The sequence below is a fragment of the Chiloscyllium plagiosum genome, unplaced genomic scaffold (genome assembly GCF_037043375.1).
Source record: "Chiloscyllium plagiosum isolate Xiang-an unplaced genomic scaffold, Cpla_swu_hap1 HiC_scaffold_20, whole genome shotgun sequence".
NCBI lineage: Eukaryota > Metazoa > Chordata > Chondrichthyes > Orectolobiformes > Hemiscylliidae > Chiloscyllium > Chiloscyllium plagiosum.
The window spans coordinates 11,983,602-11,996,850 of record NW_028270158.1 but is presented as its reverse complement, the minus strand read 5'-3'; positions in this window follow the sequence as shown (position 1 = coordinate 11,996,850).

Sequence of the window (13,249 nt, the reverse complement as noted above, 5' to 3'; positions counted from 1 at the left end):
CATGATTTTATAAACCTTTATAAACCTATTATAAACCTTTCACAACATCCTTCTGATAGGAAGGAGACCAGAATTGAACGCAATATTCCAAAAGTGGCATAACCGATGTCCTGTACAGCCACACCATGACCTCTCAGCTCCTGACCAATAAAGGAAAGCATACCAACCACATTCTTCACTATTCTATCTGCCTGCAACACTATTTTCAAGGAGCTATGAACGTGTACTCCAAGGTCTCTATGTTCAGCAACACTCAGTAGGACCTTACCATTAAGTGTATAAGTCCTGCTAAGATTTGCTTTCCCAAAATGCAGCACCTCGCATTTATCTAAATTAAACTCCATCTGCCACTCCTCAGCCCATCTGATCAAGATTCCATTGTAATCTGAGGTAACCTTCTTCGCTGTCCACTACACCTTTAATTTTGGTGCCAGCTGCAAACTTACTAACTATACCTCTTATGCTCACACCCAAATCATTTATATAAATGGCAATAATCAGTGGATCAGTGAAAAACAACCCTTCACCAAACACCCTCTGTCTTCTATCTTTGAGCTAGTTCTGTATCCAAACGGCTAGTTCTCCTGTATTCTGTGAGATCTAACCTTGCTAACCAGTCTCCCAAGGGGAACCTTGTTGAACGCCTTACTGAAGTCCATATAGATCACATCTACCGCTCTGCCCTCATCAATCCTCTTTGTTACTTCTTCAAAAAACTCAATCAAGTTCGTGAGACATGACTTCCCATGCACAAAGCCATGCTGACTATCCCTAATCAGAGTCGAGAGTGTGGTGCTGGAAAAGCACAGCAAATCTGGTAGCATCTGAGGAGCAGGTAAATCGACGTTTTGGGCAAAAGCCATTCATCAGGAATGAGGTTGGGAGCCTCGGAGGTGGAGAGATAAATGGGAGGGGGGTGGGGCTGGGGAGAAGGTAGCTGGGAGTGCAAAAGGTGAATGCAGGTGGGGGTAAAGGTGATAGGTTGGAGGGGAGGATGGAGCAGATAGGTGGGAAGGAAGATGGAGAAGTGGGACTGGTCATGAGGGCAGTGCTGAGCTGGGAGATTGGATAAATTGGTTCCATAGGCAGGTCCTGAGGAATGAGATGTGTCTGTGGTATCGAGACTGTTTCAGGGTGTGGCTGAAGAACATCAAGGCAGAGAGATGACCTGGGTGTTGCAGTAAGAGAGAGACTCACTGAGATCTTTGTAGAGAGAGGAGAAGAACTTCTTCAATGTAGGCATTCTTGGAAGATGTCAGTCCTTGCCTTTCCAAATACATGTACATCCTGCCTCTCAGGATTCCCTCCAACAACTTGCCCACCACTGATGTCAGGCTTACCGGTCTATAGTTCCCTGGTTTGTCCTTATCACCTTTCTTAAACATTGTCATCACGTTAGCCAATCTCCAGTCTTCTGCCACCTCACCTGTGACTATCGATGATACAAATAGCTCAGCAAGGGGCCCAGCAATCAATTCCCTAGCTTCCCACAGAGTTCTAGGGTACACCTGATCTGGTCCTAGGGATTTATCCACTTTTATATGTTTCAAGACATCCAAAACTTCCTCCTCTGTAATATGGACATTTTTCAAGATGTCACCATCAATGTCCCTACATTCTATATCTTCCATGTCTTTCTCCACAGTAAACACTGTTTAGTACTCATTTAGTAACTCCCCCATCTCCTGTGGCTCCAGACAAAGGCAGCCATGCTGATCTTTGAGGGGCCCTATTCTCTCCCTAGTTACCCTTATGTCCTTAATGTCTTTTTTGTCAAAGCCATCTCATGTCTGCTTTTTGCCCTCCTGATTTCTCTCTTAAGTACACTCTTACTGCCTTTATACTCTTCTAAGGATTCACTTAATCTCTCCTGTCTATACTTGACATATGCTTCCTTCTTTTTCTTCACCAAACCCTCAATTTTTCTAGTCATCCATTTCCCTACCAGCCTTTCCTTTCACCTTAACAGGAATATATTTTCTCTGGACTCTTGTTACCTCATTTCTGAAGGCTTCCCATTTTCCAGCTGTCCCTTTACCTGCGAACATCTGCCACCAATCAGCTTTTGCAAGTTCTTGCCTAATACCATCAATATTAGCCTTTCTCCAAATTTAAAACTTCAACTTTTAGATCTGGTCTATCCCTTTCAATCACTATTTTAAAACTAATAAAATTATGGTCACTGATCCCAAAGTGCTCCTCCACTGACACCTCAGTCACCTGCCCTGGCTTATTTCCCAACAATACGTCAAATTTTGCACCTTCTCTAGTAGGTACTTCCACATACTGAATCAGAAAATTTTCTTGTACACACTTAACAAATTCCTCTCCATCTAAACCCTTAACACTATGGCAGTCCCAGTCTATGTTTGGAAAGTTAAAAATCCCCTACCATAACCACCCTATTATTCTCACAGATAACTGAAATCTCCTTACAAATTTGTTTCTCAATTTCTATAATACAATTCCAATCAAGTCATAGAATCATAGAGATGTACAGCATGGAAACAAACCCTTCGCTCCATCTTGTCCATGTCGAGCAGATATCCCAACCCAATCTAGTCCCACCTGCCAGCACCTGGCCCATATCCCTCCAAACCCTTCCTATTCATATACCCATCCAAATGCCTCTTAAATGTTGCAATTGTACCAACCTCCTCCACTTCCTCTGCAGCTCATTCCATACACGTATCACCCTCTGCGTGAAAACGTTGCCCCTTAGATCTCTTTTATATCTTTCCCCTCTCACCCTAAACCTATGCCCTCTAGTTCTGGACTCTCCGACCCCAGGGAAAAGACTTTGTCTATTTATCCTATCCATGCCCCTCATAATTTTGTAAACTTCTATAAGGTCACCTCTCAGCCTCCGACACTCCAGGGAAAACAGCCCCAGCCTGTTCAGCCTCTCCCTGTAGCTCAAATCCTCCAACCCTGGCAACATCTTTGTAAATCTTTTCTGAACACCTTCAAGTTTCACAACATCTTTCCGATAGGAAGGAGACCAGAATTGCACACAATATTCCAACAGTGGCCTAACCCATGTCTTGTACAACCGCAACATGACCTCCCAACTCCCGTACTCAATACCCTGATCAATAAAGGAAAGCATACCAAACGCCTTCTTCACTATCCTATCTACCTGCGACTCTACTTTCAAGGAGCTATGAACCTGCACTCCAAGATCTCTTTGTTCAGCAACAATCCCTAGGACCCTACCATTAAGTGTATAAGTCCTGCTATGATTTGCTTTCCCAAAATGAAGCACCTCGCATTTATCTGAATTAAGCTCCATCTGCTACTTCTCAGCCTATTGGCCCATCTGGTCCAGATCCTGTTGTAATCTGAGGTAACCCTCTTCGCTGTCCACTACACCTCCAATTTTGGTGTCATCTGCAAACTTACTAACTGTACCTCTTATGCTCACATCCAAATTATTTACATAAATGACAAAAGGTAGAGGGCCCAGCACTGATCCCTTTCCTATTTCTCAGTTCCATCCAAATAACTTCCCTGGATGTATTTTCAGGAATATCCTCCCTCAGTACAGCTGTAATACTATCTCTTATCAAAAATGCCATCGTCCCCGCTCCCCTTCCGCCCCCACCTTGCCTCCCTTTCTATCCTTCCTGTAGCATTTGTATCCTGGAACATTAAGCTGCCAGTCCTGTCCATTCCTGAGCCATATTTCTCTGATTGCTATGATATCCCAGTCCCATGTTCCCAACCATGTCCTGAGTTCATCTGCCTTCCCTGTTAGGCCTCTTACATTGAAATAAATGCAGTTTAATTTATTAGTGCTACCTTGTTCTATGCTTTGTCCCTGCCTACCTTGACTGTTCGACTCGCTCCTTTTCACAACTGTACCAGTCTCAGATTGACCTCTTTCCTCACTATTTCCCTGTGACTTTATCTGCGACTTTTCTCCCTTCCTATAACTGTCATCCATCGCACCCTCTTGCTCCTATAAATTCCTCATTGCTTTTAACTGTCGTTCCAACTGATCCATTCAATCTGATATGATTCGCAACCAATGGCATTTATTGCAGATATAATCCTCAGTAACACGTAAACTCTCCCTAAGCTCCCACATCCGACAAGAAGAGCATATCACTTTACTAAGGGCCATTTTTGCATCTTCCAATCTACAGACTCAGAAAATAGTACCATCTTATTCCTCTACAAAACACTGCTCCAGCCTAACTTAATACAACCTCAATTATCTGAACGTTGATTATCTGAATTTTGGATTATCCAAACAAGATCTCAAGGTCCCAATACTTGGGTAAACTGTATTTGAGCATTCAATTATCTGAACATTTAATTATCTGAACAGAATACTCCCCGCCAGTGTCTTCAAATAATTGAGGTTGCCTCTTATGGCTTACTTAATACTTATGGCTTATTTTTTATTCAAAAACAAACAGGTCGACAATGTGTAACTTTTAACCTTATTTCCTATGTTTTACATTGTACTATAATTACTGCAATATTTAACCTTAAAGATAATGGTGAACTGGATGAGATTTTCCCATGATAATTCCCATAGTGGGACATGTTTTACATTTCAGATTAATTAATTGAATTGAAATTCCTCCAGCTGTGGGATTCGAACTCATGGCAGTAAAACATCACTTTGGTTCTCTAGCTCACTGTTCCAATGGCATTACTGTTACATCACCATCTCCCCTGAATATTTACAGACATAGAGATGTACAGTATGGAAACAGACCCTTCAGTTCTAAATATATTTATTCCCATTTGACAGCACTTAGCCCAAATCCCTCTAAACCCTTCCTATTCATAGTACCCATCCAGATGCCTTTTAAATGTTGCAATTATACCAGCCTCCACCACTTCCTCTGTCAGCTCATTCCATACATGCGCCACCCTCTGTGTGAAAAAGTTGCCCCTTCGGTCCTTTTTAAATCTTTCTCCTCTCACCTTAAGCCTATGCCCTCTAGTTCTGGACTCCTCCACCTCAGGAAAAAGACCTGAGGTCTTTTCATCCAATCCATACCCCTCATGATGTTGTAAACCTCTATAAGGTCACCCCTCAGCCTTATTTATAAAATCCCTTTGAATTCTCCTGAACCCTATTTGCCAAAGCCATCTCATGTCGTGTTTTTGCCCTCCTGAATTCCTTCTTAAGTATATTCCTACTGCCTTTATACTCTAAGGATTCACTCAATCTCTGTTATTTATACATAACATAAGCTTCCTTCTTTTACTTAACCAATCCCTCAATTTCTCTAGTCATCCAGCATTTACCAGCCTTGCCTTTCACCCTAACAGGACTACACTGTCTCTAGGCTCTTGTTATCTCATTTTTGAAGGCTTCCCATTTTCCAGCTGTTCCTTTACCTGCAAACAACTGCCCCCAGTCAGCTTTTGAAAATTCTTTCCTAATAAGTTCTTGCTTTCCTGTTAGGCCTGGTCTATCCCTTTACATCACTATTTAAAAACTAATAGAATTATGGTCGCTGGCCCCAAAGTGCTCCCCCACTGACACTTCAGTCACCTGCCCTTCCGTATTTCTCAAGAGTAGGTCAAGTTTTGCACCATCTCTGATAAGTAATCTACACAGTGAATCAAAAATTTTCTTGTACACTCTTAACAAATTCCTCTCCATTGAAGCCCTTAATACTATGGCAGTGTTATAACCACCCTGTTATTCTTACAGATGACTAAGATCTTCTTACAAATTAGTTTCTCAATTTCCCACTGACCAGTGGGGGAGTCTATAGTACAATCCTAATAAGGTGATCATCTCTTTCTTATTCCTCAGTTCCACTCAAATAACTTACCCGAATGTATTCCCAGGAACATCTTCCCGAAATACAGCCGTAATATTATCCTGAATCAAAAGTGCCACATTCTCTCCTCTCTTGCACCACCACCTCCCCACCCCCTTCTATCCTTCCTAAAGCATTAGTATCATGGAACACTAAGCTGCCAGTCTTGTGAATCCCTGAGCCATGCCTCTGTACTTGCTATGATATCCCAGTCCCATGTTCCTGACCATTCCCTTGGTTCATCTGCCTTACCTGTTAGGCCTCTTGCATTGAAATAAATGTAGTTTAATTTATCAGTCCTATCTCAGTCTCTGCTTTGTTCCTGCCTACCCTGACTGTTTGACTTGCTCCTTTTCTCAACTGTACAATTTTGGACTGATCTCTTTCCTCACTATCTCCCTGAGTCCCACTCCCACCATCCCCCGCCCCACCTTTCTAGTTTAACAACCTCCCCACCAATATACTAGCCCTAGATGTAGGTTTGATCGCTGAGGTGGAAGGTTCATTTCCAGACGTTTCGTCACCCTACTAGATAACATCTTCAGTGGGCCTCCAGGTGAAGCACTGTTGATGATACTTTCAAGTTCAATAGTCCGTAAACCCACCAACACACTAAAACAGCAGCTATTGAACTTGAAAGACCCGATACAGACAACAAGCAAAACTAATGTCATTTACAAAATACTGTGCAAGAACTGTAACAAACACTACATTGGACAAACAGGCAGAAAACTAGCCACCAGGATACATGAACATCAACTAGCCACAAAACGACATGATCCTCTCTCACTAGTATCCTTACATACAGATAAGGAAGGACACCACTTCGACTGGGGCAACACATCCATCCTAGGACAAGCCAAGCAGAGCCACGCACGAGAATTCCTAAAAGCATGGCATTCCATTCCATCAAAAAACACATCGAGTTAGACCCCCATCTAGCACCCGCTGAGAAAAAGAACCGGAAGTGACATCATCACAGAAAATGACATCACCACAGGAGATGACACCACCAACCCAAAGAAACCCAAACATATAAATAGAAAGCAGGAATTATCAGCAATGTTTCACCCGGAGGCCCACTAATGATGTTACCTAGTAGGGTGATGAAATGTCTGGAAATAAACCTTCCAGCTCAGCAAGCAAACCTACATCCAGAACCTCAACCTGAGCTACAAATCCTTTCAAAACTTGCTAATATACTAGCCCTTTCCAACTCAGGTGCAGTCTGTCTAACTTTGTTCTTTCTTTCTTCCTTGTTCTTAAGATTCTGTACCTTGGTATTTGTGCCTAAGATGACGCCTTGTGTTGCCACATTATGCACTTTTCACTGTACTCCTGTAGTTCTATACTAGAGTATACGTGACAATAAAAATCTAAAAAAACCTCCAGTAGCAAGAAGACAGCCCCCAGCTTTTAGCTGTAACTGAGAGAAGGAAAACATAGTTTCCACTTCTTTAAGACTCCAACAGCATCTGCTAAAATCTGAAAGTAAAAATGCTGGTGATGTGAATGCTTCAAGACACCCATTCAGGCTGCTTCTATTGTTCCAATTTAAAAACAATAATCCCCAAGGTCTTGCAAACTATTTACTCAAGAGTGTCAAGTAGTCTGATCATCAGCTCTGCCTTAAAGTCTCTCTTCAAAGAGAAAAACTCAGGACAAAGTACACCTTCTAAAGCCACGGTATCGTCACACCCTCTCTGTTCAGGCCTTGTATTAAATCTCTCAATAGTCACCCTTCCTTTTGAAAAATGAACCATTGACTCCACTGCCTCTTTCAAAATACAGACCCAATCTGGTGAAGGAGCAGTGCTCCAAAAGCTCGTACTTTTAAATAAACCTGTTTGACTAAAACCTGGTGTTGTGTGATTCTTAACTTTGTCCATCCCTATCCAACACCTGCATGTCAGCCTCATGGGTCTATTTCCAACCACAATCCTTTAATGTGATGGCTCCTCCTGAATTTGTCCCTGTTCTCCATAGAATTCCAAGTTTGAATCCCTCCAATCAGTTTACCACAGTAACAAAACTGCTCAAAGTCTGAAATGACAGTCCACATGGCCATGATGAAGGTAAACATCCTCTTGACTGTCTGCAGCCTTTGAACATGAGAGTTCAATGCCTCTTCAGTTGAGTAGGACCATTCTGATCTTGTTCCACCCTTATCAATCGATTTGTAACCACAGCATCACTTGTAATGTTGTTTTTTTTTATATAACTGCAAAGAGGCTGGGGTGACAATAAGTCACCCTTTATTTACATGTGCACAGTACACTGACTGTGGTCAACCAGCTCAGAGTCAGTCCCTGAAGTCAGGAGACTCTCTGAATCCCCTGTTTATATCTGGCAGCCAAGGCTCCCTGACTGTCCCAGGTTAGCAACCCCAATCAAGGATCTCATTGTCAATAAGATCCACTTGGTTCCAATCACTATAACTTTGAAACATTGGTGTCCTGCAAGGATCAGTCTTTGCCCATTCCCTTCTCCCTAATTTCTGATTGTTGTCTTTATGGATTTTTTAAAAATGACAAAATAATACTGCTAATGTCAATTAACAAAATTGAAACCAGCGGAATCGTAGGTAAAGATAAAGTTGGCATCATCCTATTCTTTCATTGGAGACAGGTGTCTGGGGCTGAGTTTAACCTGGGGTCACCACACCTCAAGCAAACGCAGGGTGAGAATTTCACTGTAATGTCAGCCTGTGCAAGGATTGACCCCATGCTGCTTGTTCCACTCTACAGCACAAACCAGCCAACTGAGCTAACCAAATCCCACATGGAGGAACAAATTACTGTAGATGCTGGAATCTGTACTGAAAAAAAATGCTGGAAATCTCGGCGGGTCAGGCAGCAACTCTGGAGAGAGACAGCAAGCTAATGGTTCGACTCTTCATCAGAGCTCACATGGAATCAGATGGTCAGTGACCAACTGGCTGAAAAACTGTTTTAAAGATAGAAAACAGTGATAAATGGTTATTTTACAGACAGGAGGATAGCAGATACATCATAATCCTGCGTCGTCAGTATGAAGATCATTGCTTCCTCAATTTTGGAAGATAGAGAGAATTTCAAAAGTTATTGATGAGACCAAACATGGAGGAGTGGCGAACAGTGAGGGAGATACAAACCCAAATGCATCATGAAGGAATCGCCTTCTCAAACTCTCCCCTCACCTGATGGGTGGTGATCTTTGGGTTAACTCACCATCAGTTATCTCTTTCTAATGAGCGACCAGCCCTATGGTCTGCAAGAGTATAGACACTTTAAATGTGGAGTGGTTAGCTCAGTTTTCTGGAAGTCTGGCTTGTAAATCAGTGTAATGCCAGCAGCATGAGGTCAATTCCTACATTGACAGAGGTTACCATGAAGGACTCTCCTTCTCAATCTCTCCCCTTGCCTGAGCCGTAGTGACTTCCAGGTTAAACCACCGCCAGCTTTGTCTCTTGAATAAGAGAGGATCACTATGGTTCAATCAGATAATGACAAGTGGCAGCAGAATGAACAAAAACAGCGATTTTATTCATTACGAAACACAATATGAAATAGTAATATTACACACATATTCATGGACCAGAAAGAAAAGAGGAGTCATGAAACTTTTTTTAAAAATGGATCAGTCTCTGAATTGTTCTTGAACAGCAGATAGCTGAACAATATGGCCATCATATTGATGCCATTATCAGTTGTAATGATGTTGGTATTTGAATAGCGTGGTGCTGAAAAAGCACAGCAGTTCAAGCAGCATTTGAGGAGCAGGAGAATCGATATTTTGGGCATAAGCCTGATAAAGGGCTTATGCCCAAAATGTCAATTCTCCTGCTTCTCGGGTGCTGCCTGACCAGCTGTGCTTTTCCAGCACCACAGTCTTGACTCTGATCTCCAGTATCTGCAGTCCTCACTTTCTCCTCTTTGGTAGCTGAACAGTTGATTTCAAGATTCTTGGATTTGTAGGTTGATTGAAGCTCTTTCTTTCCCAATTCCTTTTGGCAGTGGCTGACTCTCAGAATTCAGAGTGAGAGAGAGCTTTTTCTCACTGCTTTACCTGCAGTACCAGGTGTAAATAGCTTGTCTTGGATCAGGCCAGATCTCTTCAAAAACATTTCAAGAAGGTAGCCTGGACACCTAACTTTGCCGGTTGTTTTTAAAACAGGTGTTACGTGGATATTCCAGGAGTGATACAGCTGGGCCAACCACTTAGTTTCAAACAAAACAGAATTTATTTTCAAGATTACCAAATGAAACACACACAAAATAGAACAGAATACAGAATGACTTAACCTATCCACAAACCCAACAGGTTATCCCAATTTAATAATGTTCTTCCAAATTCCTGCAACAATCCCCTTTAAACACCCCTAGGCAAAAAAGGTAAAATTAAACACGGGGTCTTACAGGAGAGCAAGAGAGATGGCAGAGTGATTCAGCATGGAACACCTTCTTCCATGTAGCTGTTCTTCCATGATCAGTAGCCTCAAAATTGACTGACTGCTTGCTCTGAACAGTCAGATTGCCAAAACCAACTAAACCAAACCAGAGCAAAATCTGAGCTTGGAGAACTGACCACTCCCCTTTCATTGTACAAGCGTTTTTCTTACATCTTAAAAGCTTCTTCATGTAGACCAACCCAGACATTTCGGCTACTCTGCCTTGTACAACACTTTTGAAAAAAATCAAGGACAACACAACCTTGTTAAAGGAGCAGCACTGTCACAGCATGTCCTGAGAGCTGTGACCCTCACAGCAACCTAATCCATACACAAGAACATCAGGTCATAAATGTGCACAAACCAGGACTTATATATTCCTTCAAGGGGTAAAGCAAACCTGTTTCTCAGCTGTCTTTTTTTCATGAGTATCATGTTTACATTCTGAGATATTCCCAAGAGATTACAAGGTCAGTTTGTCATGCATTGTCTCATTTTGAAGTTTCTTTGGCATCTTGTCAGGTGTAACATTCAAGATTTTTTTTTCTCTCTCTCTACCTTGCCATTTAATTCACGTCTATAGTCAACATGTCATTTTATTTCATTTTTTTTAAAAAAGTACGTATGTCCATGGGTAATCAGGGTTATGATCCAGCATCATAACAATGAGGATCTCTCATAAAATCCCTACAATTGGGAAAAAGGCCATTCGACCCGGTGGCTTAGTGCTTAGCACTGCTGTCTCACAGCGCCAGGGACCCAGGTTCAATTCCAGCCTCAGGCAACTGTCTGTGTGGAGTTTGTACACTCTCCCCATGTCTGTGTTGGGTTTCCTTCCACTTTCCAAAGATGTGCAGGTTAGGTGAATTGGTTGTGGTAAATTGCCCATAGTGTTCAAGGAGAGATAGGTTAGTCGGGGGAAATGGAGTTTAATAGGGTAGTGGAATGGATCTGGGTGGGTTACTCTTTGGCGGGTTGGTGTGGACTTGTTGGGCCAAATGGCTTGTTTCCACACTATAGGAATTCTATGATCTGTGATCAGCCCATCAAGTCTGCACCGACTCTCTAAGCATTCCAGCCAGACCCAACCCCCATCCTCTCCCTGTAACCCCACATTTCCCATGGCTAATCCACCTAGCCTGCATATCCCTGGAAACTACAGGATACTCTAGCATGGCCAATCCACCTCATCTGGATATCTTTGGACTGTGGGAGGAAACCAGCGCAAGGCCACGCAGACACAGGGAAAACCTGCAAACTCCACACAGTCACCCAAGGCTGGAATCAAACCCAGGTCCCTGGCGCCATGAGGAAGCAGTGCTAACCACTGAGCCACCGTACTGCCCTCTTGATAGCATGTCATATTTGCCACCTTTACCAGATTGTAGTTTGTATAAGTTGCTTGATATACTTCACTGTTACCCATTTTGCTATGTCTTGGGCCTATCTAACAATTAGGAGAAAGTGAGGACTGCAGATGCTGGAGATCAGAGCTGAAAAATGTGTTGCTGGAAAAGCGCAGCAGGTCAGGCAGCATCCAAGGAGCAGGAGAATCGACGTTTCGGGCATAAGCCCTTCTTCAGGAATTATCTAGCAATTAGCAGTCAAGGATACATCACTGCAGAGTGTCTGCAGAAAAGTCTGCGTTCTTAGATAATAGAAAGATTTATCGCATGATAACAATAAGTCCAACTTCGGGCATCATTACTCAGACTTTGGGGAGCTGGTAAAGATACATCTACTCGTTCCCAAAGCTAGAGTTGACCTCCTTGTCTCCATCCACAGACTCCGTGCGGTAACAGTTGAAAGGGTGGATCCAGTATAATATAAACATTAACCCCTTCAGAACCATTACTTCCCACAACAGGAATGGGATCCTGATTGGGGGGATGTGGATGTGTTAAAATCTCTTGAACTTTGAATTTGGCGGGAGCTATTGAGAGAGTAATTAGCAAAACATGTAAAATCATGGGCTTCCTAAAAAGAGTAAGTGATTACAAAACCAAAGGAGTCATAATGAACCTTTACAAATCTCCGTTAAGGCCTCATAACTGGAATATTACACTTAGATCCAGTCATCGTACTTCAAGTCATAGGCATAGTTGTTCCAGAGTTAGAGGATTTTAATTACAAGGTTTGGTTAGAAGAGTGCATTTGTTCTCCTTGGTGCGAAGGCAGAAATTGAGTGGAGATTTGCTAAAAGTGTAAAAGATTATGGCAGGTTTGTTAAGGTTGACAAGGAATAAAACTGTCCCTAATAGCTGTTAGTTAGACTATGGGGCATAGATTGAAGGTTATAAGAACAGACGTAGAGAGAATGTGAGAAGGAACTTTACTATGCAATGAGTAGCAATGAGCTGGAGCCATCATTGATTTAATCATCAGATCCTATAGTGTGGGAACAAGTCATTCACCTTTTGTCTCCACAACGACTCTCTGAGAGCATCCCACCCAACCCTTACCCAATAACCCTGCATCTCCCATAGCTAATTCACCCAATCTACACATTTCTAGACACTATGGGCAATTTAGCGTGGCCAATCCGCCTGCACATCTTTTGACTGTGGGAGGAAGCCAGAGCACTCAGATGAAACCTGCACAGACACAGAGAGAATGTGCAAACTCCACATGGACAGTTACCCAAAGCTGGAATTGAACCTGGATCTCTGGTGCTATGAGGCAGCAGTGCTATCCAATAAGCTGCAATGCCACCCATTAAACAAAAATTAAGAGGGCAGTTGAAGGAATTAAATGTGCATGGCAAAAAGGATATCGAGCAGGAAAGTTGGACTGATTTGATTTCACCATGGAGAGCAATCATGGACTCGTGGGGCTGAATAACTCATGAGCTGTAAATAACTGAGGATACCTAGATAAAGGAATGAAGGCATTGCAAGAAGTGAGGCGATTCCAGAGATAAAGTCACGTCAGGGTATTCATACACGATTGAGGAAGTTTTAGTAGTTTAGGAACCAGATATTGTCGATCAGCATGTACAGTGACAATATTGAAGTGGCTTGGGGACGTT